The sequence below is a fragment of the Oryctolagus cuniculus genome, chromosome 6 (genome assembly GCF_051225735.1).
Source record: "Oryctolagus cuniculus isolate XC-2025 breed Fujian yellow rabbit chromosome 6, ASM5122573v1, whole genome shotgun sequence".
In the NCBI taxonomy this organism is placed as follows: domain Eukaryota; kingdom Metazoa; phylum Chordata; class Mammalia; order Lagomorpha; family Leporidae; genus Oryctolagus; species Oryctolagus cuniculus.
The window spans coordinates 116755445-116782086 of NC_142872.1; the positions used below are offsets into that span (position 1 = coordinate 116755445).

The following is a 26642-nucleotide window of genomic DNA, read 5'->3' on the forward strand; positions in this document are numbered from 1 at the left end:
TGAAGACCTGTTCTTTCCACTGGGATCTCACTCGCAGAGATCTTTTGCCAGAGTGTCTTGGCTTTCCATGCCTGAAATACTCTCATGAGCTTTTCAGCCAGCTCCGAATGCCTTTAGGGCTGATTCTGAGGCCAGAGTGCTATTTAGGACATCTGCCATTCTATGAGTCTGCTGAGTATCTCACTTCCCATGTTGGATCACTCTCCCCTTTATTTACTCCATTGGTTAGCGTTAGCAGGTACTAGACTTGTTTATGTGCTCCCTTTGACTCCCAGTCCCTCCACCATGACCAACTGTGAACTGAAACTGATCACCTGGAACAGTGAGATGGCATTGGTACATGCCACCTCAATGGGATTGAATTGGAATCCCCTGGTATGCTTCCAACTCCACCACTTGGGGCAAGTCAGCCTTAGCATGTCCCAAATTATACATCTCTTCCCTCTCCCATTCCCACTCCCATGTTCAACAGGGATCACATTTCAGTTAATTTTCAACACTTAAGAATAACTGTGCATCAATTACAGAACTAAACCAGTCATATTAAGTAGAACAGATAAAAAAAAAACTACTAAGAGGGATAATGTATTAAGTTGTTCATTAACAGTCAGGGCTATGCTGATCAAGCCACCGTTTCCCATAGTGTCCACCTCACTCCAACAGGTTTCCCTCTTGGTGTTCAGTCAGTCGTCACCGATCAGGGAGAACATATGGTATTTGTCCCTTTGGGACTGGCTTATTTCACTCAGCATGATGTGTTCCAGATTCCTCCATTTTGTTGCAAATGACTGGATTTCGTTGTTTCTTACTGCGGTATAGTATTCTAAAGAGTACATATCCCATAATTTCTTTATCCAGTCTACCGTTGATGGGCATTTAGGTTGGTTCCAGGTCTTAGCTATTGTGAATTGAGCTGCAATAAACATTAGGGTGCAGACCTCTTTTTTGTTTGCCTATTTAAATTCCTTTGGGTAAATTCCAAGGAGTGGGATGGCTGGGTCGAACTGTAGGGTTATATTCAGGTTTCTGAGGAATCTCCAGACTGATTTCCATAGTGGCTTGACCAGTTTGCATTCCCACCAACAGTGGGTTAGTGTCCCTTTTCCCCCACATCCTCGCCAGCATCTGTTGTTGGTAGATTTCTGCATGTGAGCCATTCTAACTGGGGTGAGGTGAAACCTCATTGTGGTTTTGATTTGCATTTCCCTGATTGCTAATGACCTTGAACATTTTTTCATGTGCCTGTTGGCCATTTGGATTTGCTCTTTTGAAAAATGTCTATTGAGGTCCTTGGCCCATCTCTTAAGTGGGTTGTTGGTTTTGTTTTTGTGGAGTTTCTTGATCTCTTTGTAGGTTCTGGTTATTAACCCTTTATCTGTTGCATAGTTTGCAAATATATTTTCCCATTCTGTCGGTTGTCTCTTCACTCTCCTGACTGTTTCTTTTGCAGTACAGAAACTTCTCAATTTGATGCAATCCCAATAGTTGATTTTGGCTTTGACTGCCTGTGCCTCCTGGGTCTTTTCCAGAAATTCTTTGCCTGTGCCAATATCTTGAAGGGTTTCTCCAATGTTCTCTAGTAACTTGATGGTGTCAGATCGTAGATTTAGGTCTTTAATCCATGTTGAGTGGATTTTTGTGTAAGGTGTAAGGTAGGGGTCTTGCTTCATGATTCTGCACGTGGAAATCCAATTTTCCCAGCACCATTTATTGAATAGACTGTCCTTGCTCCAGGAATTAGTTTTAGATCCTTGATCAAATATAAGTTGGCTGTAGATGTTTGGGTTGATTTCTGGTGTTTCAATTCTGTTCCATTGGTCTATCCATCTGTTTCTATACCAATACCATGCTGTTTTGATTACAACTGCCCTGTAGTATGTCCTGAAATCTGGTATTGTGATGCCTCCGGCTTTGTTTTTGTTGTACAAGATTGCTTTAGCTATTCGAGGTCTCTTGTGCCTCCATATGAATTTCAGCACCATTTTTTCCAGATCTGAGAAGAATGTCTTTGGTATCTTGATTGGTATTGCATTGAATCTGTAAATTGCTTTTGGGAGAATGGACATTTTGATGATATTGATTCTTCCAATCCATGAGCATGGAAGATTTTTCCATTTCTTGGTATCCTCTTCTATTTCTTTCTTTAAGGTTTTGTAATTTTCATCGTAGAGATCTTTAACGTCTTTGGTTAAGTTTATTCCAAGGTATTTGATTGTTTTTGTAGTTATTGTGAATGGGATTGATCTTAGAAGTTCTTCCTCAGCCATGGCATTGTCTGTGTATACAAAGGCTGTTGATTTTTGTGCATTGATTTTATACCCTGCTACTTTGCCAAACTCTTCTATGAGTTCCAATAGTCTCTTAGTAGAGTTCTTTGGGTCCCCTAAATACAGAATCATGTCATGTTGATTGCTTTTGAAGTGAAGGGTTTTTTAAATGTATTTATTTATTTGGAAAAGAATTGGGGTGGGGGGAGAGAGAGATGGATCTTCCATCTGCTGATTCACTCCCCAGATATCAATAAAACCAGCACAGGGCCAGACCAAAGCCAGAGACCTGGAATTCTATCCGGGTCTTCCATGTGAGTGGCAGGAGCCCAAGCACTTGGTACCATGTATCTCATGCTATGCACTTTGCCTGAATAGCCTTGCACCTCTACTCTGTATAGCACAGTTTTCCAGGCTTGAAGGACTTTTCAACTCAATAAACAACAATGAGGCAACCTGGAAAGAACTCAGGAGCTTGCCAGGCTTGGGTTTAACTCCCTGCACTACCTATAGATGAGGACTTTGAGTGATCATTTTTTTTTTCATTCTATCTTAATTTTATTGGCTGTAAGAGGAGTCAGTGTAAGAAGCCATTTTGTGAAATTTATCAATAATAATAATAAGGCCACAAAAAAGTAATGATGATGATTAAGATATGTTAACTAGCCTTTCCTTCATTCTTGGACAATTTTTCTCCAAATATTTGTAATTATAGTTTTGCTTTCACAGGTTACATTTAATTTTTACTATGATTTGTCATTTGGAATTTTGTGTTTTATTTTTTGCTTACTGTTTTATTAGTTATTAATCTTGTCACCAGATCTAAAGATAAATTCTTTTGAAAAATGATCATTGTTCTCCATTACTTCCAGCAATTGCTGTAATACATTCGATAAATATTTGGTTAATTGATACAGAAACAGGATATATTGATTAGTTGTAAGAAAGGCATGATGTACATTGCTGGTGACTTTTGGAGTTTAGACCCTGGCTGACTGTAATACCATTAACAGATCCTATCAATAAAAGAGAACTGACACAATCTGGTTGAGAGCAGAGGATGATAAATCTGGCTTTTGACTCTTAAGCAACTTCAAAGTTTACTTATCTTTTAAAATAATACTCTATTTATGTGAATAACAAGCTGTGTAATACAGTTTGAATGTAAATGGGGATTATTTCCTTCTTTTATGGGACACAAAGTGTATTCAAATGAAGAATTTTTTTCCTAATATAATTAATGGATCTTCATTTACATGTTAAAAAAGTGTCTTTATCTAAAAAGAAGCTCCTACTATATAGAATATTATATTTTATTTTCTGACCCTAAAAGACTTCTCAATAAGGAAAAAAAAACAGACAATATAGTAATAATTAACTGGAAATTTAATAAGAAAAAAGCCAAATATGGGTATCAGCTGAACATTATTGTTTTTGTCTGATTCACTAATGGGTTTAGTGGTTTCATTTTAAGTTCATCTGAAAAATCTATTTTTAATCAACTTTAGATTAAAAACAGAATAATTAGAAATCTACCTGTAGTGTACCAAAGGGTTTTGATCATTTGCATAGGCAATTTTCTCTTCATCTTCCTATTCTCACTGCCATCGGGTTGATATTAATATTGACCTGAGACTACCACAAAGACTTTCTTTCTTTTTGAATCGTGAGTAGTTTCCAAGTGAAAATTCAGATTGTCAAATTTGACAGCCATTATTCCAGTTAAATTTGTAGCTTCCAAGAAATTAGTCATTTACTTCTTAATTACTCATTTATTTATTCAACAAGTATTTATTAATCATCTATAATTAACACCATGGACCATTAGTATGCATAAAGGAATAATTATCACCTCATTTAAGGGAAGGATGACATAGTGATTGATAGAAAACTGCTCAAATATCTCATAAAGAGTAGTTTTTTGTTGAAATGCATTCAAGAGTTTCTACTTCCTATGATTGAGGCACGTGAGAAGGCACCACCATCCATTAACATTTCCATCTCAAGCACAGGCAATTAGCTCAGCTGTTAAGATGCTCATGTCCCATGTTGGAGTGCCTACATTCAATTTCTAGTTCTGACTGTTGACTCCAGCTTCCTGTTAATGTAGACCCTGGAAAGCCATGGAGATGGTTCAAGTAATTGGGTTCCTTCTACCCATGTTGCAAACATGGATTGAGTTCCTGCCTCTTGACTTCCAGTTTTGGCCCTAGCCCAGACCTGGATGTCGCAGGCACTTGGGCAGTGAGTCAGTGAATGGGAACGTTCTCTCTCCCTTTTGCTTGCATGCTCTCACTCTCAGTCTCTTTCTCATTTTACTCTCTCTCCTCTATCCCAAATTCCCTCTGGGTTTCTCTGTCTCACAAATAAATATTTTAAAAAAAATTCCATTTTCATGCATGTCATTAATCTAGGATCTTTACAATAGTTAATTCTTGATGATAAAATACAATGTAACATGTTTATGACACCACTTTCCTATGAAGAATTATTAAGTTGGAATAACCTTTATTTTAATAAAAATTAAATTGTCTGAAAGTTATTAATGGAAAACTGACTTTCAAAAAACAGTTCCAGAAATCCAGAGAGCCTGAATAATGTGCTAACAATCTCAGGGAGGTCAGTTGCCTTACTTTGTCTCAGGTGAATCATTTAAGAAAATATTAGACAAAGGAAATGAAGCTCATTGCTTTGCAAGTAATTGATAGGCCCCCTTCTGTGCATTCATCAAGAATGACTTTTCTAGGGTCAGCATTGTGGCGTAGCAGGTAAATGCGCCAACTGCAATGCTGGCATCCCATATGGGCACCAGTTCATTTCCTGGCTACTCCACTTCTGATCCTGCTCCCCCTGCAAAAAGCATGGAAGATAGCATAAGTATTTGGGCCCTTGCCACCTACATGGGAGACCTGGATGAAGCTAATCCTTTCAGCCTAGGTCAGCCCTAGCCATTGTAGCTATCTGGAGAGTGAACCATTGGATGGAAGGTACCTCTCTCCTGGCTCTTTCAAATAAATATATAAATAAATATTTTAAAAAATAAAAGAAAAAAGAATTACCTTTATTTTAAAAATATTAGTGGAAATAACTGAATTGTGTCTACTGACTTTGAGGTCCTTCCTTTATCTGATTTCTCTCTCTGTTCTGGCTTTGATGCTCCTGCTTGATGTTGACAAATTGTTATCTGTATACTTAAATTAGAATGGACTGTAAGAGGTCTCTAGTCACTGAATTTCTATTTGCTATTCATTCTAATTGTCTCTTTGCATTTCTACTTGTATTCTGAATTGCCAGTCCAGATTTTTACTCTTTATATTTCACATTTCAAAATCTCTTTATAGTCAATGGAAATGACTGTCTTTGTGTCTTGGTTGGCTCATGAAAACTCATAGGGATTGTGTCTTTTCACTTTTTTTATTTTTATTAATATAAAGAGCAGATTTCATGTATTTCACAGAAACAATTCTAAGAAGACAACCTATTTCCTTCCCCCCTTCCTGCCTCCCCTTCTCTCTCTTCTTTTCTTTTTTTCCCTTTAATTTTTGCAATGACATACTTTCAATTTACTTTGTAATCATAGGCTTAATGTACCACTAACCATAATGTTCAACAAGTAAAAATTAGACTCCTGTTCCACAGAAATACAGATAAAGACTATAAACAATAATCAATATGTCTTTAAAATACAGTGTATTCAGAGTTATGTTCTTTTTTTTAACTTTTATTTAATAAATATAAATTTCCAAAGTACAGCTTATGCATTACAATGGCTTCCCCCCCCCCATAACTTCCCTCCCACCCGCAACCCTCCCATCTCCCGCTCCCTCTCCCATTCCATTTGCATCAAGATTCATTTTCAATTTTCTTTATATACAGAAGATCAATTTAGTATATTATAAGTAAAGATTTCAACAGTTTGCACCCACACAGAAACACAAAGTGTAAAATACTGTTTGAGTACTAGTTATAGCATTAATTCACATTGGACAACACATTAAGGACAGAGATCCTACATGACAGAGAGTTATGTTCTAATATGTGCATTTTGTAATTTATTTTTGTTGAATATATGAAAAATTATTATCCTCATTACATTCTTTAGAGTAAAAAAATAATCTAGATTTTAAAACCCATAACAGAAATCTCCCCTTCATACTCACAGTTTAACTACACAGAAAATTTCTATCCTTGATTTGTTATTTTGTTATTTAAAATCTTTGATGCAAGATTTGTTTAACCTCAATATAAATAAAGTAATAGATATTGCATATTTTCATTTGGGTAGGAATGGGGGAAGGAGGATGGACACAATTCTATCAGACTCAATGTTCTGTGCCCAAACAACCAAGAGCCACAACTCATTTTCCCTCCTGACTTAAGATGTCATCAGCCTTTTATAAATCATTTTTGTATGAATGCTACTATATAAAAAATAGGTAAAATATTGCATGGACATACCATAAAAGTACAGAGAAGTTTCTTAGGAATTCCCAGGGAGTGGTTTCAGGATATGAGGAGGAGAGGCACTGTTAAATGAGAAATCTGAAATCAGCCCATGTCTCACTCAACCCATAAAGTCAATTTCTGAATTTCCAGTCCAGATTTTTACTCTTTATATTTCACATTTCAAAATCTCTTTATAGTCAATGGAAATGACTGTCTTTTGTGTCTTGGTTGACTCATGAAAACTCATAGGGATTGTGTCTTTTCACATAGAAAATGAACCTGCCATTCTTCCAAAAAGACTTACTGAGTTTCCTAAATTGTGGTAAATAAGGTATTTATTGCTTAGCAGAGAAAGTAGTCAGGTAATAATTTGATTAATTATGACAGGCAAATAGAGTGAATAGTGGTGAGACGAGTTGGCGTGCACTAACTGCACCTAAAAAATCACTAAAGGTCTCTCAGGAGTGATTTGAGGTACTATCAAGGAGTATGGATATGGGTGGGAATGGAGATGAGAGATACTTTCAGCAAAAGAGAATGGCAGTCTGTAGGCGAGACACAGTGTGGTGTGGCTGGAGGGGAATGAGGGGTAAGCTGCTGGACCATCAGCACATGATAGCATCAAGTTCAAGGGGCTGCAGAGAGGCCAGAAGGGCAGAAGAGGTGTGACTGAAAGACCTGCAGAGCCTGTGGGACATCTGATTTCTACCCTGAGCTCAGAGCAGAGCCACCAAAGGGTCTTAAACATCAAAGTGACTAGATTAGGTTTATATTTTAGAAAGATAGATCTCCGCAAAGTCAAAAAGATTGATGGGAGGTGACGATCTGGAGAAGACCAGTGAAGAGGCTGCTGCAGGCAGCTTTGCCTGGGCCATCCTTTATTCTTTCTGAGTTCACTGAAATATTTCACTCTTGAAACTTTTTGGATGATAATTACACTGATGCTGTAGAGAAATGATAATGGTAAACATTTCTGGGTCATTTACCATGTGCCAGACCTAAGCACATTCCATTCATTCACTTACTTAAAACTAACCTATGATTGATCCTATTTTGTGTAAGAGGACAATAAGTCGCATTGAGGTTGAGTTGAATTTCTCCAAAGGTAAACAAAGAGTAAGGGGTAAGGCTGGGTAGTCTCTTACCTATCTCTATCTACCTTCCCATTGAATTAATCTTTTTGCTTAAAGATTTATTTATTGATTATTGATTTGAAAGGTAGAGTGACATACAGGGAGAGAAAGAGAGAATCTTTTTTGCTGGATCACTCACCAGATTGCCACATCGGCTAGAACCAGGCCAGGCCAAATGCAGGAGCCAGGAACTCTATCCAGGTCTTCTATGTAGGTGGCAGGGACTCAGTTTTCATCTGCTACTCCCTAGGTGCATCAGCAGAAGTTGCATTGGAAGCAGAGTAGCTGGGATTTGAACCAGCACTCCTATATAGGTTACAGGCATCCCAAGTAGTGGCTTGACCTGAGATCCAGAACACCCAGCACTGACTCACTCTTTGTATGGTGCCTTTCATGCATTCAGGCACAACATTGATCTTCATTTTTTTTCTGAAGGCCCTGGTTGAGCAAACTTTTCCATGCTTTACCATTTTTGAATATTAAATGGAGCTAATAATATGTTACTGCAGGAAAATTGTGAAAACTTATATACAAATACATTTCAGTCTGCCAGCCAATGAAGGTGCTACATAAACATGTAAGGCCAAAGTACTTGTGAGTTCAGAACCACATGGTACCCAAATCCCTTGCTCATTGAGGCCTTCAAGTTTCAAGACATGGAGAGAATGAGGGTCACTGTGAAATCGGACCATTCATTTAGTTTTCTTTCTTTTTTTTTTTTTATTTTGACGGGCAGAGTTAGACAGAGAGAGAGACAGAGAGAAAGTTCTTCCTTATGTTGGTTCACCCCTTAAATGGCCGCTACGGCCGGAGCTGCGCTGAGCCAAAGCCAGGAGCTGGGTACTTCCTCCTGGTCTCCCGTGCGGGTGCAGGGCCCAGGCACTTGGGCCATCCTCCACTGCACTCCCGGGCCACAGCAGAGAGCTGGACAGGAAGAGGAGCAACTGGGACTGGAACCCAGCCCCGCACGGGGAGGATTAACCAAGTGAGCCACGGCGCCGGCCCCATTCATTTAGTTTTCTGACCACTGCCATGATTCTTCTTGGGGAGGAGGTTGCTGGTATTTGTGGTGGGGGCACAGGTACCCTCAATTGATAAAAATTAAATATCTTGAGGTTTGATGGAGAAAAAAACAACATAGCAGTGAAAGCCCATAAAAAGTGACCAAATAGTAGAAGTAGTTGATTGGAAACAGTGCCGACAGCCCATCAAGATTAACATCTCCCTGTCTGAAAAGACTTAGTTAGAAATATGAACTGCAGTTGACAGGAATTGCGTTTCTCCTCATTATGTCTTCAGATTCTAATGATATCTTGTACAAAAGACTGTCTTTGAAAACAGAGATTAGCATAGTGTTGAATTGGATGGAGGTCAAGGGTCTTTACTTCAGTCATGCTGAGAGAATACGGGAAACCACTTAGGCTTCTGCTGTCATCTAAAAGGAGTGTCTGGAGCTGCCCTGTGTGTTTGGGACTCTGCCCCTTTCTCTTCTCCTGCTGTGTAGTTTAACAACAGTGAAAATGGCCTGGTGACTTTATTGTCATGGACACAAGGAATGGGGGCTACTGAGCAAACAGGGTTTCATTCTTGATGGGTAATGGGGAGGTGGCAGCTCTGAGAACTAAAGGCAGGCAATGTGGATCGTGGCAGGAATTATCAGATAATGGGAAGGGGAATCAACACAGGCCTGAGCACTGATTTCAAAGACTTGACAATCAGGAGCCCAAGCAGTCCCTAATGTTAGAGCCGGAGAGTTCCATGGAATAGGCCTCAGTGAGCCTCCTAAACAACCCATCCACCTCCAACCCTAAAGGGCAGTTTTTGTCCTCGGGCTTAAGGTTGTTTCCAATGCAAATCTGTATCCCTAACAGATAGATGTGATGTTACTTCTTTTTGAATTTATCCATTGTTTCTTGTCTCTTAAAGTCAAGTGCTGGATAGGAGGGAGGGTTGGGGAAGCTGCACCTCACCCTGCAGAGGCTGTCTGCAGAGGAAGAGTGTCTGCTGGCTCTTGAGGGTCTGGCTGTGTGGGTGGCTCCTGGGTTGCTATTTGCTGTGTGTTTTATGTGGGCTGGAACAGCCTGTCCTCTGGAGTTCTTTGCTCTTCAGATGAGTTCTCGGCTGTCTAGCCCTGCAGTCTGTACCATCAGAACTTTGTAAGTACACTCAGAGGTTTTTCCAGTGTAGGGCATTTCTGTAACATAACCAATACCGAAACAATGCTGTCATTTAGATGGACAGAGGATTTTTTCCTTTGTTGCCTTTCTCAGTGGAACTCAGAACATAATGTTTTGGGTGTGTGCCTGGAGTTTTACTAAAATTTTTATGGCCTTTATGGGTAGTATAAGTGGTACCTGATAGTAAGTCCTAAACATGTTGCTTTGAAATGTGGCAGATAGAGATCAGTCCACTGCTCTGGGGCTCTCCCTGTGTCATTCCTTTAGTAAAATAAGTGGATAATTACTGGTATTGCCCCACCTCTTATCCAAGAGAATTATATGTAAATACCTTCCCTAGTGCAGGAAGGAGAGAATAATATTTGTATGCTCCCTCTGCCTGTTTTTTTTTTTTTCAAGTTCTGAAACAGCTGTGATTTGCAGGGTCATAAATGGAAGATCTTCAATATTGCTTAGTATGCAGCAGAGAAATGAATTTGATGGCTTTGCACAGAGCCCAGTGCCTTTTGTAAGAACTCACTATTACATGCTCACCAAGCAGAACAGTGAAACATAACTAGGTGACAAGACCCCAAGGATAATTTCAGTACTGAACTCCAGGATTCGCTTCATTTCACTTGAGCAGATATTCATTGGCACTGGCTATTGGCTAGAAACTGTACAAATGCAAACTCTAGCATCATTTTTGGACAGCAATACTTCTAAACCAGTACTTCCTTTTTATGTCTTTAGATTACTGACAGTGTATGTCAAGAAAAAAAGAACTTGGCTTCTGGCAAGGAACTTCTAATTCCTTCATTTTACATTTGAAGAAAAGGAGTTCAAAGAAGCTCCGTGATTTCTCCATAGTATGACTGACTGAGCCTGGGATAGTACTCAGGTCTCCTGAACACATCCCTCCCTCTTTCCTTCATTCCACTCCAGGTCCTTACTTATAGGTATAGCAGACCAAGAAACACCTTTAAGTTGGGGGTAAAAAAGAAAGAGGAAAGAGAAATGTGACTTTCCCCATTTCTGTTTTCAGCCTGCATTTGGCCAGGAGTTAGAAATTTAATCTCAGCCACTTTCCTGCCTGGGCACACTACCTAGTGTACAGTCACGAGACGGGGGCATCTCTTCCCTTCAGTGTCCAGATCTCTGTGAGGCATCTGCAGTGATGTCTTCATTCCCATCTGGCCTCTGGTGAGCAGTCCAGGCAGGTGGGTCCCTGTGCATCTTCATTTTTCTTAACCTCCACCCCTATTCAAGTCTGCCAGATCTCTGTTACTCTTGCTGTCAGATCCTCAGGATCTCTATAGTTCTCCAACTGAATCTCCAGTGCCAGAGATTCCGGGAAGTTTTCTGAAATCCTTGTGTCAACTGTGGAGAGCTCACTCCTCTTCAGGAGACACTGATCCACCCTGCCATCCCTGTCTCTAAACCTCCTCCACCACTATTTCCATCTTTCAGACCTGGTCTTAGGGGACAACTGTGTACACGAAACCTTCTCAGGGATGCACCTGCAACTAAACCCTCTTCACTTTCCCTTTCAGCTCAATGCTTTTTTGTCTGCTTCTCTGGGGAGTCTGTCTCATTGGGGGATGGAAAGACTGGTTTTTACTGAGTTGTGTTCTTTCATCTAAATCTTTGCTTTTATACCTAGGTCTAGACATTGGAAATTCACAAATTGAATATTTGACCCTTTGTATGAGCCAGAGTTCTCTAGAAAAACAGAACCAATAGCAAGTATGTCTATATGGAAAGAGATTTTTATTTTTTAACTTTTATTTAATAAATACAAATTTCCAAAGTATGGCTTTTGGATTACAGTGGCTTTTTCCCTCATAACTTCCCTCCTACCTGCAACCATCCCATCTCCCGCTCCCACTCCCACTCCCACTCCCCTTCCACTCACATCAAGATTCATTTTCAATTTTCTTTATATACAAAAGATCAATTTAGTATATATTAAGTAAAGATTTCAACAGTTTGCACCCACACAGAAACACAAAGTGTAAAATACTGTTTGAGTACTAGTTATAGCATTATTTCACATTGTACAACACATTAAGGACAGAGATCCTACATGGTGAGTAAGTGCACAGTGACTCCTGTTGTTGACTTAACAATTGATACTCTTGTTTACGGCATCAGTAATCTCCCTAGGCTCTAGTCATGAGTTGCCAAGGCTATGGAAGCCTTTTGAGTTTGCCAACTCCGATCTTATTTAGACAAGGTCATAGTCAAAGTGGAAGTTCTCTCCTCCCTTCAGAGAATGGTACCTCCTTCTTTGATGGCCCGTTCTTTCCACTGGGATCTCATTCGCAGAGATCTTTCATTTACGGTTTTTTTGTTTTGTTGTTGTTGTTTGCTTTTTTTGTTTGTTTGTTTTTTGCCAGAGTGTCTTGGCTTTCCATGCCAAAAATACTCTCATGGGCTCTTCAGTCAGATCCGAATGCCTTAAGGGCTGATTCCGAGGACAGAGTGCTGTTTATTCTATGAGTCTGCTGTGTATCCTGCTTCCCATGTTGGATCATTCTCTCTTTTTAATTCTTTCAGTTAGTATTGACAGACACTAGTCTTGTTTATGTAATCCCTTTGACTCTTAATCCTTTCATTATTATCAATTGTGAACTGAAACTGATCACTTTGACTAGTGAGATGGCATTGGTACATGCCACCTTGATGAGATTTATTTTTAAGGAATGGGCTCACACAGTTAAGGAGGCCACCAAGTCCAAAACCTGCAAGGTGAGCTGCCACACTAGAGACCTGGGAAATGCCAGTGTTGCAGGTTAAGTTCAGAGGCTCTCTTGTGGAAAATTTCCTCCTACTCAGAGGAGCTCGTTATTTCGAGCTAGTTAATCCTCCAGATGGTGGGATGAGGCCTGTCCACCAAGGAGAGGGCAATCTGCATTACCAACAGTCCACTATTTAAATGTTTATCTCATCCAAAACACCCCCACAGAGACAACCAAAACAGTGTTCAACCACCAATCTGGGCACTGTTGCCCAGCTAAATTGACATATTGACTTAACTATCACACCACTCTCTTGTCTGTGGTCTGCCAATCATGGCTTCTCCAAGAAAATAGTAGCCCAGGGCTGGTGTTGAGACATAGCAGGTTAAGCCTGCAGTGCCAGCATCCTATATGGGCACTGGTTTGTTCTGGCTGCTCCACTTCTAATCCATCTCCCTGCTAATGTGCCTGAGAAAGCAGCAGAAGATGGCCCAAGTGCTTGAGTCCGTGCACCCAGGTTAAAGACCAGTAAGAAGCTCCTGGCTTTAGATCAGCCCGTCTCCGGCCACGTGGCCATTTGGGGAGTGAATTTTTTTTAAAAAAAAGGTTTATTTATTTATTTATTTGAAAGGTAGAGTCACAGAGAGGCAGAGGCAGAGAGAGAGAGGTCCTCCATCTGCTGATTCACTCCCCACATGGCTGCAATGGCCAGAGCTGTGCTGATCCGAAGCCAGGAGCTTCTTCCGGGTCTCCCACGTAGGTGCAGGGGCCCAAGGACTTGGGCCATCTTCCACTGCTTTCCCAGGCCATTGCAGAGAGCTGGATGGGAAGTGGAGCAGCCAGGACTAGAACCAGCACCCATATGGGATGCCCCATATGTGGCCCCACCCATTACGCCACAGCACCAGCCCCTCTTTTAGAAAAAAAAAATTTAAAAATAGTCTCATTAGAAGAAGGAAATAATAGCAGGTGTTATAGGAGTAAACACAGGTAGGGAGATATGTGTAGTTCTGGTATAAATTTTAAGTTTTTTAAAGACTTTTTTTTTTATTTCAAAGTCAGAACCAAAGAGAAAGTGGGAGAAGCAAAGAGAATCACCTGCTGGCTCTCTCTCCAAATGGCCAAAAAAGCCAGGATTGGGCCAGACCAAAGCCAGGAGCCAGGAGCCTCCTTTAGGTCTCCCAAATGGGTGCAGGAGACTAAGTACTTCGGCCATCTTCTGCTGCTTTCCCAGGCACATTAGCAGGGAGCTGCATTGGAAGTGGAGCAGCCAGATATGGAACTGCTGCCCAAATGGGATGCTGGTATTGCAGACAACAGCTTTACCTACTATTCCACAGTACCAGCCCTGAATTTTTAGTTTTAATTAGAACTTTTCAGTGTGCTATTTTAGAAGTATATTTTTATTTTTAGGTATTTTCTTTGATGTTGAAAAAAATAAAACAAGCTTTTTTTAAAAGTGAACATTGGTTCATCTTCCATTAACCACAGTGTTTTTCACAGATAGATAATAAGTTTCATTAATTAAAAAGTTTATTTTTAGGCTACAGGGTACAGTGTTAAATATGGTGAATGCTGTACAACTTGCAAGTAATATTTTTCATCAAGGATGCATTTGAAACATTGTGGGGAGCAACTCGGACTGGACTGGGTTGCTGGAATTAAGACTTATTCTGTTCATCTGCTCTCCCACAGAATGGCGCTGGGAGAGGAGGCAACAGCTTCTACCCAGCTGCCTCTCACCAACTTGACAAGCTGCAGGAGCTGCTCCTGATTGGAGGAGAGCAGCGTACTCGGCGTGTGGGCAGCCGAGTTAGGATTGGCAGAGCAGGACTATAAAAGAGGAGAGAGACAACATGCACCAGGAACATCTGAGGGAACACCTATGCAGCCCCCGAGAGAGCCGGCCGGCGGTGTGCCGCTCCCCCGCGGAAGTGGGGAATGTGGCAGGGGGAACCGCCCTTCCACGGAGGTGGAAGGGTCGGTAGCCAACCCGGGAGGAACCAGCAGTAAACCCGGGGAGGGCCGAGCAGACGAAAGAACAGCGCAGGGTCCCGTGTCGTTCCTCCACGAAGACGGGGAGCGACATAATGGTGCCGTGACTCGGATATGAAGCCTAGGCAGGGTTTGGTGTTGTTCCTCCACGAAGAGGGGGAGCGACAAAACATGGTTTCATTTAACTTTTTTAAAAAAAATTCTTGAAAGTTGTGTTTTTTGTCTTTGCAAAATCAAAGATCACTATTTTGGTAAAAATTCTAGACCAAATTTTCCTGAGTCATTATTTTGCTCCAAATAGTAGAGTGTTTTTTCCTTTTTCAGTGTCATCTGTGTCCTTAATTTTTAAAGCAGGTTTTCTTTTTTGAAAAACAGTAAAAAAAAACTTATGCTTTTCTTCAAGATGTACAGTGATTTTATAGTTTGAAGGTCCACCTGGTACATCTTAAATTCTGTGAGGCGGAGATCAAGCTGGGCGAAGTGAACAAAAAGTGGCATATCCATAATTAACACAAAATGATATCTAATTACCTTCTTGCCAGCTTTCATGTAATACTGAGCATAATGGAAATGGTGTTTGATTTTAAAGTGGGTTATATAAGATAACCCTTTTTTAAGATTTATTTATTTATTTGAAAGAGTTGCTTGAGCTGGGGGCATTTGGGGAGACAGAGAGAAAAAGATCTTGCATCTGCTGGTTCACTCTCCAAATGGCTGCAATGGCTAGAGCTGGGCCCATCCAAAGCTTCTTGCTGGTCTCCCATGTGGATGCGGGGGCCCAAGCACTTGAGTTATCTTCCAGTACTTTCTCAATTGCATTAGCAGGGAGCTGGATCAGAAGTGGAGCAGCAGGGACTCAAACTGGCACCCATATGCAATGCTTGCATCACAGGTGGTGGCTTAACCTGCTACACCACATTGCTGGCCCCAAGATAACCTTTCAGAACTGGAACAACTCCATCAATTTTGCCAACATGCATTTTCATAGGATTTCTTTGGGTCCACATATCAGTATTATTACTCATATTTGGTCACTGATATCTTAAAGTTTCCTAGGCTTGTTATTATAACAAGTGTTTTAATTTAGCATTAAGATTGCAGGAGCAATTATGTTACCATTTGAGTGTGCTTAAGCTTGCTCTTGATAACTTCTAAAAGAGAGAATAACAGACATGCTATTGTCATCCAAATGGAAACTGTAATTGTGTCATAATAGAGTTAATCTATGAACTTTGCTTAACCTCTATTTAAATGGAACTATGATATTATACAGCCTTAAAAAACTTAACCTCAATAAGTGTTTGAGAGTTTCATTATTGTAAAAGACTAGCTAGGATTGGTCTTCAGTCTTTTATAGCAAAAGACTTAAGACAGGACATTTAGTTTTAAGTGCATTCAGTAATGAGACTACATCAGTTAAAAACTCAAGTTTTTTGTTTTGTTATTTCCTACTAGTTTATGCTCTAGTTTTATTGAGTGTTTAGTATATGCCAAACTGTCCAGACTAAGAATTATACTTTAAAATAATAACTTGAACTATAAATAAATTGTCTGGATGGTTAGTTTTCAGATTTGGCGTTGTTATTGCAGAAAATGAAAATAATAACTTCTTTTTATTTTAAAAATATCTAGTATTATTTTAATCAAATTTTAAGAAAACAGCATGGTTGGTTATTGTGTTTAGTTATAAATACCATTTATATAATAAAATTGTCTGCTTTTGTGCTTGAACACTCCAAGCAGAGAGAGAAGGGAATATAGGTTAGTATTAATTTAATGTGCCAAAAAGTATAAAAGGAAAGAATAATTGAATAAAACCTGTCAAATAAGGTAGTCATCAATTAACTACAAATCATTTAAACTTCTCCCAGCTGTCAGCAAGGAACTGAGGGAGAAAAATAAAAAATGGAGACGTGGAAAAGAGGAATTAGAGGGACAAAAGAGAAGTAAATAAGGTGGGAGTATGAAGAGACAATTACTTATTTGATTTTAAGGCTCATTTTCTTAAATGCAAAAATAATTCCATATGATTGATGAAGTTGCTCTAGAAGCAGAAAAAAATTACTTCTTTTAATGGTAATGCCCGTTGATGTTCATTTCAGTACCTTAAAAATGGGTTTGTGCATAGAGTGGCACATTGTACCACCAGCACATTGTGTAAAGAATCAGTAAAGTTATTCAAGAATGGAAAGAAGGAATAGGTTTAAAGAGATCTGATGTCATGCCAGAGAGGCCACAGGAACTAAAGTCAGGAACAGATAGCAAACCTCGGAGAGAAGGCGAAGATGAGTCATAGAAAACATCAGTTTCCATGAACACAAAGAGCTTGATAAATATGTAACATGTGATACAGAAATACCCTAGGCATCAGAAGGTGTGAATTGTACAGCGTGGAGGAACGAGTACAGGATTTGACAATAGGATATAACTAGAGTTTTGGTACTTTGTCTATATCTTAGTGGGTTCAAATCTCTGTTTCCATTTAAATCATTCAATGCCCCATGATATTGTCACATAATACTAAAAAATATGTTTGGTCTTCAGCCCTTATTCCTGATACAGAGCTTCTAAGATCTGTGGAATTTCTGAGTGCTTGTCATTTTTAAAAAGCCTCTTTCAACCATACCTGAGTTTATGCTAATGTGGTGACTTGGAGCATGGGGGCTTGTGGGACCAATCAAGTGATTTGAGGGTTGGAACTTTCAGCCCCACCTGGCTGGAGCTGCAGATCCACTTAATCATGGACAGTCCCTGATTTAACCGATCATGCCCATGTAATGAAGCCTCTATAACAACCTTACACGTGGGTTCTAAGAGCCTCTGATTGCAGTACATGGGGGTGCCAGGAGGGTGGCACACCTAAAGAAGGCATGGAAGCTCCATCTCCGCCAACCCCATTACCTTGTCCCATGCATCTTTTCCGTCTGTCACTTCCTGAGTTGGATCCCTTATAATCAACCAGAAATAGGAGCTACATTGTTTTCCTGGGCTCTATGAGTTGCTCTAGGAAAGCACCAAACCTGAGGAGGGGATCCTGGCAACCTCCAACTTGCACCCATTAGAACAGAAATTGTGCATAACCTGGAGACCTACTGTGTACAATTGGCATCTGAACTGGCAGAGTCTTGGTCACCTTAACCTAGAGTACCTGTGCTAACCCAGAAGTTAGGTTGTAGTTGAATTTTAGGCCATCACAGACTCCCTGCCCTCTGCCCAGTCACACTCCATGAGGCTGGTCTTTTGAAGACAGAAGGGCTTTATTGTTATTGTGAGTAAGGAAAGAGGAGAAATGTGTCTCAAATCTGCCTCTTCCTTTGGGGAGAATTGGGGTAAGCTTTGTAGATAAGGTAGAACATTGGTATATGGAAATGGCTGTCAAGGCAAATAATGATTGAAGAGGCTTTGAAATCAGGCCAGAAGAGCAAGATGGACTTTTAATTCTGGATTTAGGGGCCCAAGTATCGAAGTTGCCATATTGTTCTGGCTTCTTTATTTTCGCCAGTCAGATCCTCCCTCCTCTGTGCATGCCCAAGCCTTGCAACACACAGTGCCCTCTGTCCTGTGAGTCTTCCATGCATGGATAGCCATGTCCTCAACCTCAGAGACTGAAATAATAAGACCTGAACCAGGCCAGTGGAGCCAGAATCTCTGTCCAACTCTCCCACATGGATGGCAGAGCCTCAAGCATACCTGGACCATCATCTAATGTTTTCCCAGGCTCATTAGCAAGGAGCTGGATCAGAAGCAGCACTCTGATGTGGGATGCTGGAGTCCAAGAGGTAGCTTAGGGAACTGGGCCTCAATGCCCACTCTGGGAAAGGACTTTTATTCCCACATTTTTTAAAAGAGTATTTTTAGGGAAATGTTAGGTTTATAGCAAAGTTGATCAGAAGGTACAGAGATTTTCTATATGCCTTTTGTCCCCAGATGAACCAGCTTGCCCATTGTCAACATCCTTCACCATAATGATACCTTTATTGCTACTGTTGAGCCTATTACCTGAAGTCCATGGCTTCCATTACAGTTCACTCTTGGTGTCATACATTTTCTAGATTGGACAAACATGTATGTACTCACCATGTGTGTGTCATCCAGAGTAGTTTCACTGCACTAAAAAGCTCTCTGCTCCACCTATTTGTCTCTCTCCCATTTCACCTTACTTTCAATTTTTTCTTAACTTACCAAGTACACAGGATCCTGTATCACATTCACTAAAATAAGTTCACATGAATCAATGTACTTTTTTAATTACTGTTTTTAGTTTTATTTGGGAAATGAGCATTATTTTTAGAAACATGCATCCATAGGGGCTGGCACTGTGGCCACAGCCTGCAGTGCTGGCATCCCATTTGGGTACCAGTTTGAGACCCGGTTGTTCCACTTCTGATCAAGCTCTCTGCTACAGCCTGGGAAAGCAGTGGAAGATGGCCCAAGTGCTTAGGTACCCGCACCAGCATGGGAGACCTGGAAGAAGCTCCTGGCTCCTGGCTTCAGATCAGTGCAGCTCCAGCTGTTGGGGCCATTTGGGGAGTGAACCAGTGGATGGAAGATCTCTCGTTCGCTCTCTCTACCTGTGCCTCAGCCTCTGTAACTCTGCCTTTCAAATAAATAAATAAATCTTTGTTAAAAAAGAAATATGCATCCATAAAGTCTCTCCTTGATACTCACTTGCTCACTCACTGCGGGGAAATACCTGATTTCACCTTACATGAATCTCCAGCAGGAAGTGTGCAAATTAAAATCTGCTGAATTTCTACTTTGTTCAAAGCACTGTTCTAAACATTTTCTTCTGTTGCTGCCTTTAAACTTGCCACCACCTTTCAAGGCCCTGAAAAGTTCAGTAAGTTGCCCAAGGTCACATAACTTCTAAAGGATAGATCAAGTAGTTTCAAAGTCTATATTTTTCTGTCATAGCCTGCTGTCCACACACTGGTTGCACTGGAAATAAGTGGAACACTGGAAGGTGCATAACATCATATTCTGAATACTTTACATGTTTTCCCACCCATCCTAAACCCAGGTACATCAGTATTAAATATAGAAAATGAAAGTTGAGAATGATTAAATAATTTGCCTAACCCATGTTCTTTTATTTATTAAAAACTCACAGATACTTCTTAGAATTATTGTGTTTTAACCTTTTTTTAGGCAGGGATACAAGATTAAAATCCAAACTCAGTTTCATCTTTGTAGAAAGACTGGGAAACTAGTAGTATTCATCCAATTGAAACAGAGCTCATTTTTGTTGTTCTAATGATGGGTACATATTTAATGTATGATTTATCTGCCTTTTCAGTTTTTAGTAATCCTAAAATATAGAACTACTTGAAGCTCAGAAAAACAAATTGCATAAAAGTAGTTTCAGATAAATGTTCTCCCATGAAGCCAAATCCCCAAAGCAAAACCCTTAAATAAGGAATCTCAAGAGATTGCTATGAAGGTAGAACCTGTGTGCTCTGTGATGCACTCGGTGAAGCTGGTAGTACTAAAAAGTCAGGGATACTGACATGGAAAGATTTGGGTACTACTATGTATACTACACTTGTTCAAGCTTCTTTTAGAGACTTCTCTGCTGTTTCCATTGCCACACAAAGAAGCAATCATGTGAGATAGTTGGGTTATTGCAGAAAAGCATGCAGAAAACTCCATGGGAAAATGGCTAGAAGATTACTGATAATTAAATTGCAAACACCTGTATTGCCTCTAAGAAGGCAGGCAGTTAGGCCTGGATTGTAATATGTGTAATATAATGTCTATGCAGGTGTTAAAGTAACAAAGGCAGCTTTTGTAGAGTGCGGACTCTTTTGCCTGATACTGTCAAAGATTTCACAATTCATCTCCTTTGATCCTCACAACAATCCTTATGCCCAAATTTGTCATTATTCTCACTTTATAAGTGAGGAAACTGAGCATTAGGGCACATAAGTAATTTGGTGGAGATCACCCAAGAGAGTTGGGATTCCTACCCAGTAAGTCTGTAGACTTTTCACTATTAGCTACTCACCAGTGGTGCTCAATGTTACTTGCATGTTAAAAATCACCTGGAAGCTTGAAGTAAAAAAATTTCCAGGCTATACCCAGGATGAGCTAAATGAGAATTTTAGAAACAGAGCTCTGACATCAGTATTTTTTTTTTTTTTTACGAAACTTTCTTGGTGATTCCAGTGGGCAGTCAATCTTGAGAATCATTGCACAATGACCCTCTGCTATTCCTGGCACACTCCTAACCTCTAGGAGGCACCTCTAAGAGTTGTTTATGGAGCACTGCGAATGGTGCCAACAAGTTAAACTTATTATCAAGAATTTATTAGTCTAGTAGGGAGATGACATGTGTACTACATTTGTCACCTAAATAACAATACACAGCAATACCAAATTGGTTGATTTGGAGAGAAATGCTGTATAAACTGGGATTGCAGGAATGAGCTTAGGAGGCCCTCAACCAACCAAACTATTGCATATGTATACACATGTGTATATGTATATACACAATTCCCATGTCAATAAATGGACTGATAAGTGAAGAAGCTGTTTACAGCTTTCATCAGATTCTAGATAGGCTCAGTGGTGCAGAAAAACCTTGGAATCTGAATAGACAGTTCTGAAGACTGAAAGTTGAAACTGGCTGGAGTGGCCAGAAACAACAGCGTGATGAAGATGATGGAACACATGCAGGGCCTGGAAGGAGACCCATGTGACAACATTAGAGGTTGGAAGGAAGGAAGGGACCTCTGCAGGTCTAGAGGGGAGCAGAGCAGAGTTCTGAGGGTAGAAAGATGCCCATTGCTTTCAGGGTTCTGTGAGGGAAGTTTAGCCTTGGGAACTCATTAGGAAACTTTTTGTTAAACATCAGAGATGCTTTTTCTGCTTTCCTCCATGTCTCACACTAATAAGTAGATTGCTTCTCTGAGACTGAGTGACAGGCTCAGTACTCTAAAAGAAGATGCCATCTGTCAGTCAGAAAGCACTTCTACAAATTTGTTTCCTATTCACTATAATCAGAAACAGTTGGGAATCATCCCCACTGCTTCCTCAGGTTTCTATGATAATGACGTCTTTGTTGCCTATCTTTCCACGTCCAAGAAGAGCTGAAGACACCCTCCACAGTGTCCTGCTTGCTGATCTTAGAGGGACAGTCAAGGAGAGGTTCATCTACAAGCAAACTCTGAAAACAGGAACTTCTTTCCTCAAGTAACACAATGCGACTAGTAGAGATGGCATATAATTCCACTTTTCCCTTGCAAAGTTTCAGTGACGAAGGGCATTTCTTCTCATTCCTTGGCCATATGTGTCAGTTATCCTTTAGAAATAGAATGGCAGAAGACTTGTGACACTGGCCTCTCCAAATGACAGGTAACAAATTCCATGTGATTAAGGGTAAAGAAAAGGCTGTCATAAGGAAAATGACTAAGAATCCCCCACACTTTGGTCCAACTTTAAAAAAAATTATTTTCAAGCTTGTTTTAGAAATCTTAGAAAAATGAGGCACTTTATTTGGTCCTGAGGGAAATAAGCAGGCCATTGAAGAACCATGTTGCTCAGCAGGTGGATGAAGATTTTTGCATTTATTTATATTTGTACATGGCTTTTCTTTGAGACTCAATTTTTTAAAGATCAAATCACTACCAGCCATATTTCAAGTGGGCAAATGAATAACTGCAATAGAAGGGATTCTATTCAGTGTTGGAGATTAAAAGTATATGCAAAATCCAGGATATTTTTACAAAGTATTTTCCTTACTTCCCCTCCTCCAACAAACATCCAAAATTTATGGTATCAGAAAATTTGCTATTAGTATACAAGAAACTGAAACAGATAGCCTATATTAGTTCCACACAATAAACTCCTTCCTCTTTCACTTAAAGTCAATATTTTGCATTTTTTAACCTTAAATAGTACTTAAGTTTTGCGACCTCTGCCCTTTCCAATAATGTCAATTTATGTAAACCTCAGAAGAACTTGCATTCCCCTTGAGTACATCTCAATGGCTTGAATCAATTTTGGTTAAAATACAATACTGACTTTAAGGGGGAAAAGGAAGAATTCATTTCTTATTCTTAACACTATCCTTCCCTACTGTATTGAGAGCAATTTTCTAGAATGTTTCTACTCAGCTTTCCTATGTTGTCTGTCTGATGACAAAGATTGAATTCTCAAAGGTAAATTGATGTTTGAAATAAACCCACAGATTGAATTTTAGAACTATTAGTAGAAAGAAAGATCAAACATTTTGAGGCATGCCAGATTCAGAATTACGCATAACAATTTTTCATCATATAAAAAGTATAAACATACAGCAAATCCATCATTTTTCCTACTCTACCAAGCAACTTTATTTCTTTGATTTCTTTTTATTTTTTGAAGATTTGGACATTTCCTAGTCATATCAAGATTTCTACATTAGGACAGCTTTCTTAATGCTTCCTTTATATTTTTGAAAATGTGTGTGAATTTTCTGAGATTTAATTCTTATACCTACTCATTTTCTGCAACCCCTTTATTAGTGAAACCATTTTATATGATGCCAAGAAAGACCACTTTATAATGAAATTCAATTAAGTAATAGACAATGAGATGTGAGAGTATTAATAAATGTAATACTTTCTTGACACTCTTTTCAAGACTTTGAGACCTACAATGATAGGTATATTTTAGTGAAAATTGAACTTTTCTAAAATGCAATTATTTTAAGAGACTAGATGATGCGGATCAACCTACTCATAACCAGGAGTTGAACTTAGTTTTTATTGCATATTGTGCTAATGTTTCTGATAAACAGCTTTCTCATAAAAATATTTCTTAGAAGTAAATTCTGGGGCCGGCGCCGCGGCTCACTAGGCTAATCCTCCGCCTTGCGGCGCCGGCACACAGGGTTCTAGTCCCGGTCAGGGCGCCGGATTCTGTCCCGGTTGCCCCTCTTCCAGGCCAGCCCTCTGCTGTGGCCAGGGAGTGCAGTGGAGGATGGCCCAGGTGCTTGGGCCCTGCACCCCATGGGAGACCAGGAAAAGCACCTGGCTCCTGGCTCCTGCCATCGGATCAGCACGGTGCGCCGGCCGCAGCGCGCCGGCCACGGCGGCCATTGGAGGGTGAACCAACGGCAAAGGAAGACCTTTCTCTCTGTCTCTCTCTCTCACTGTCCACTCTGCCTGTCAAAAAAAAAAAAAAGTAAATTCTGGATATTAAAAGAATTGTTAAAAACTCACTTGAATTGTGGCTGCTATCTGTGCGTATACACGTGCAGACTTGTGTCAGTCTACAAATTGTTACTGATACATACTGAGATAAGAAAATCTGAGCATATATAGAAACCTTTATAGCAATTTGACATTGCTATGATATCCAAGCACATGAGCCAGTCATTCATTTTTATAGTTTCTTACAAAAATATCAGTCGTCCAAGACTTGGAAATGTAAATTAGCTCATTCTTCACAACAGAGTTTGAGAAGCAGTATTCTACAGAACATTTGAGTTTACTGAGGAGTCACAGGTGGAGAAGGAGCTAAATAAGAAGGAAGAAAAGGCGAGAGGTGTGGGGAGAGAGAGAAGGAAGATGGGGGTGGGGGTGAGAGAAGAGGAAGGAAGGGAGGGAAGGATCTTTACTCAGGAAAACATGCAGCTCAGCAGAGCAGAAAACCAAGATATTTGTTTCATGTGAAGGCATGATGAATTTATCCTTTGGTAGTGCTCTCATTGGTTATAGATTCTGCTGAGGTCAGTCTTCTTTGAGCCAAAAGGGGTAGCAACCCAACTTAAACTGAGAGAGAGTGGGAGAGGAAAATTCACTAACTTAACTGTAGAATCTTGATGTAAGCTTTACAAATACGTGTATTCTAAGGACTTGGAATCATCGTATTTGCACATTAGCCCTGTCCTACCTCTCTCCTGACCCCTCTATCCCATTGTTTCCCTCTTAGGACTATCCAGTTCTGTTATACCACAGATGGGCTTCTACTATGTGGTGGAGAAGGGAGGATGACTTTAAACAGCTCAAGGTTTATGTCATCTTACCTTAGCCACTTCAGAGGCAAGAAGGGTCCCTTCTCTTAAAGATCATTACGAAAAACCCAGTGGAGTTCACTAATGGCCGTACAGATGTAGTGCACTCAACTGTGGGCAATTCATCGCAGCCAGGGGGAGAGGGGAATATATACCTGTAGCCATGGTGAGTTGGATTGAAATAGGATGGAAATGTGGTCCTGGAATCAACAGCCCCACCAGAAAACAATTGTTGGTAGCAAGTTCCCCAAAAATAGGAGGATGGTGTTACAGAAGAGTGGAAGTAGAGATGAGCAAAACAACATATCCTGTCCACTGCCTTAGGAATATTAGTCTCCTCACATCAAAACTAACAGGTGTGTGAGAATTGGAAGGAGGTAGAAAAGGCAAGAGGGAAGAAAATCTCATAACTTCTGGAAGCCCTGAGGGGGCAGGCTTGCGGGTGGGGGTGGCAGAAAGCAGATGTGGAAAAGCAGAGAAGAACCAAGGAGACAAAAGAGAAAAGGAGACGTGAAGGATGGAAGGTACTAATGGATTGTACTGTCCTCTGAGGACATCAGCCATGAGACAGCTTTTTAGTTCTGGAAGGCAGTGGATGTCAATCAGCCAATTAGAGCTCAAAAATCCTTGAAGAGTTAAGACTGTAATGTTAAGCCACAACAGCTGCTTGCCAGTTATTTCATGCTTCAGCAGTTATAAAACCCAGTATAATGAAAACAGTGTTGGGTGATTTTTTTATTTCTCCCTAACCATGTTCCCATATTACCTTATTATATAATTATAAAGTCAGAGTGTTTTTAATCTTTTGAATATGAAATATTAATGTACAACTTTCATACCTGACACCACATTTAAGGCACAATTTTTAACATTGTGCCCAGAAATCTGTTTGAAATTAGGGCCATGTGTTTTGATGCCTTGTTGGAACCTCCTGGTAGGCTCTGAAGTCCATCTACTGGGTACCGTGAATGAGGTAAGAAGAGTGTGGTCTGACAGGTGGTGCTTGTGGCGCATGACTTTGGGATTTTAGAACCCATCATTCACACGTGGACCAAGTCAAAAAGAAGCTAAGCTCAAATGAACCTGCTTGGGTGTCAATCAGTGCTGCTCAGATGGAGGTCCTGGAAGCAGCAGCAGCCCCGGAAGGAGGAATGCAAACTCAAGGCCTCACTCCATGGCAAGGAGTCATGTGACCTGGGACCCAGAAGTCTGTTTTACCGGGCTCTCTGTGTGATTCTCCTGTATACTAAAGTTTGAGAAACACTGGCATAAACAGTGGCAGGCTCTCCATGTAGAAAAGCCAAGGCTGCAGTAACAGGACTGGAGTTTGAGAAGAGAGAATTTAAGTAGAAGGGATACAGGGATGAATGAGAATAAGAACTCTAATGGAAAAGATGTGGAGGGACCTTCACCTGAGTCTCGGGAAAGTTTCTACTAAAGCCAGGCTTCCCTCCTAGGCGCCATGCTTGACTTAAGAGAGCAAAGTCAAATGTTTGTTGTTGTCTAGAGACTGAACTTCCTTATACAGGTTTGTCCCAGATAAATGCAATTTAGATCTCCAAAGAGTCAAACAGAAAAGTTGCAGAGTATATTGTTGTGTACATAATTATTGAGTTTAGTGCTATTAACATGGAGTTTGTAATTATAATGAATTTAAGCAACTATTTACAGTACAACAGACATGCTTTGCAGATTAGGGAATACTTTATTTGCTTTGAGAGATGCTGTTAGAGAATTGTGGAGATGCGGAATCTAATAACTAAAATCACAGCAGTGATTTTTTTTAAGAATTTTTTTAAAGATTTATGTATTTATTTGAAAGACAAAGCTGCAGAGAGGCAGAGGCAGAGAGAAAGAGGCCTTCTATATGCTGGTTCACTCACCAGATGGCCGCCAGGGCTGAAGAT

The 26642-nt window shown here is 40.2% G+C and overlaps 1 protein-coding gene across 2 annotated transcripts in view; it reads left to right on the forward strand.

The window, feature by feature from the left end:
- Positions 1–26642, forward strand: part of NECAB1 (N-terminal EF-hand calcium binding protein 1) — a 236341-nt gene that overhangs the window by 65938 nt on the left and 143761 nt on the right. Inside the window, exon 1 of one of the 2 annotated variants that reach the window (XM_089335507.1) lies at positions 26129–26263. The exons of the other annotated variant lie outside the window; for it this stretch is intronic. The gene's annotated coding sequence lies outside the window, so the exon portion shown is untranslated. Of the gene's footprint in view, positions 1–26128; positions 26264–26642 lie in introns of those variants that run through there. 2 annotated transcript variants of the gene reach the window in all.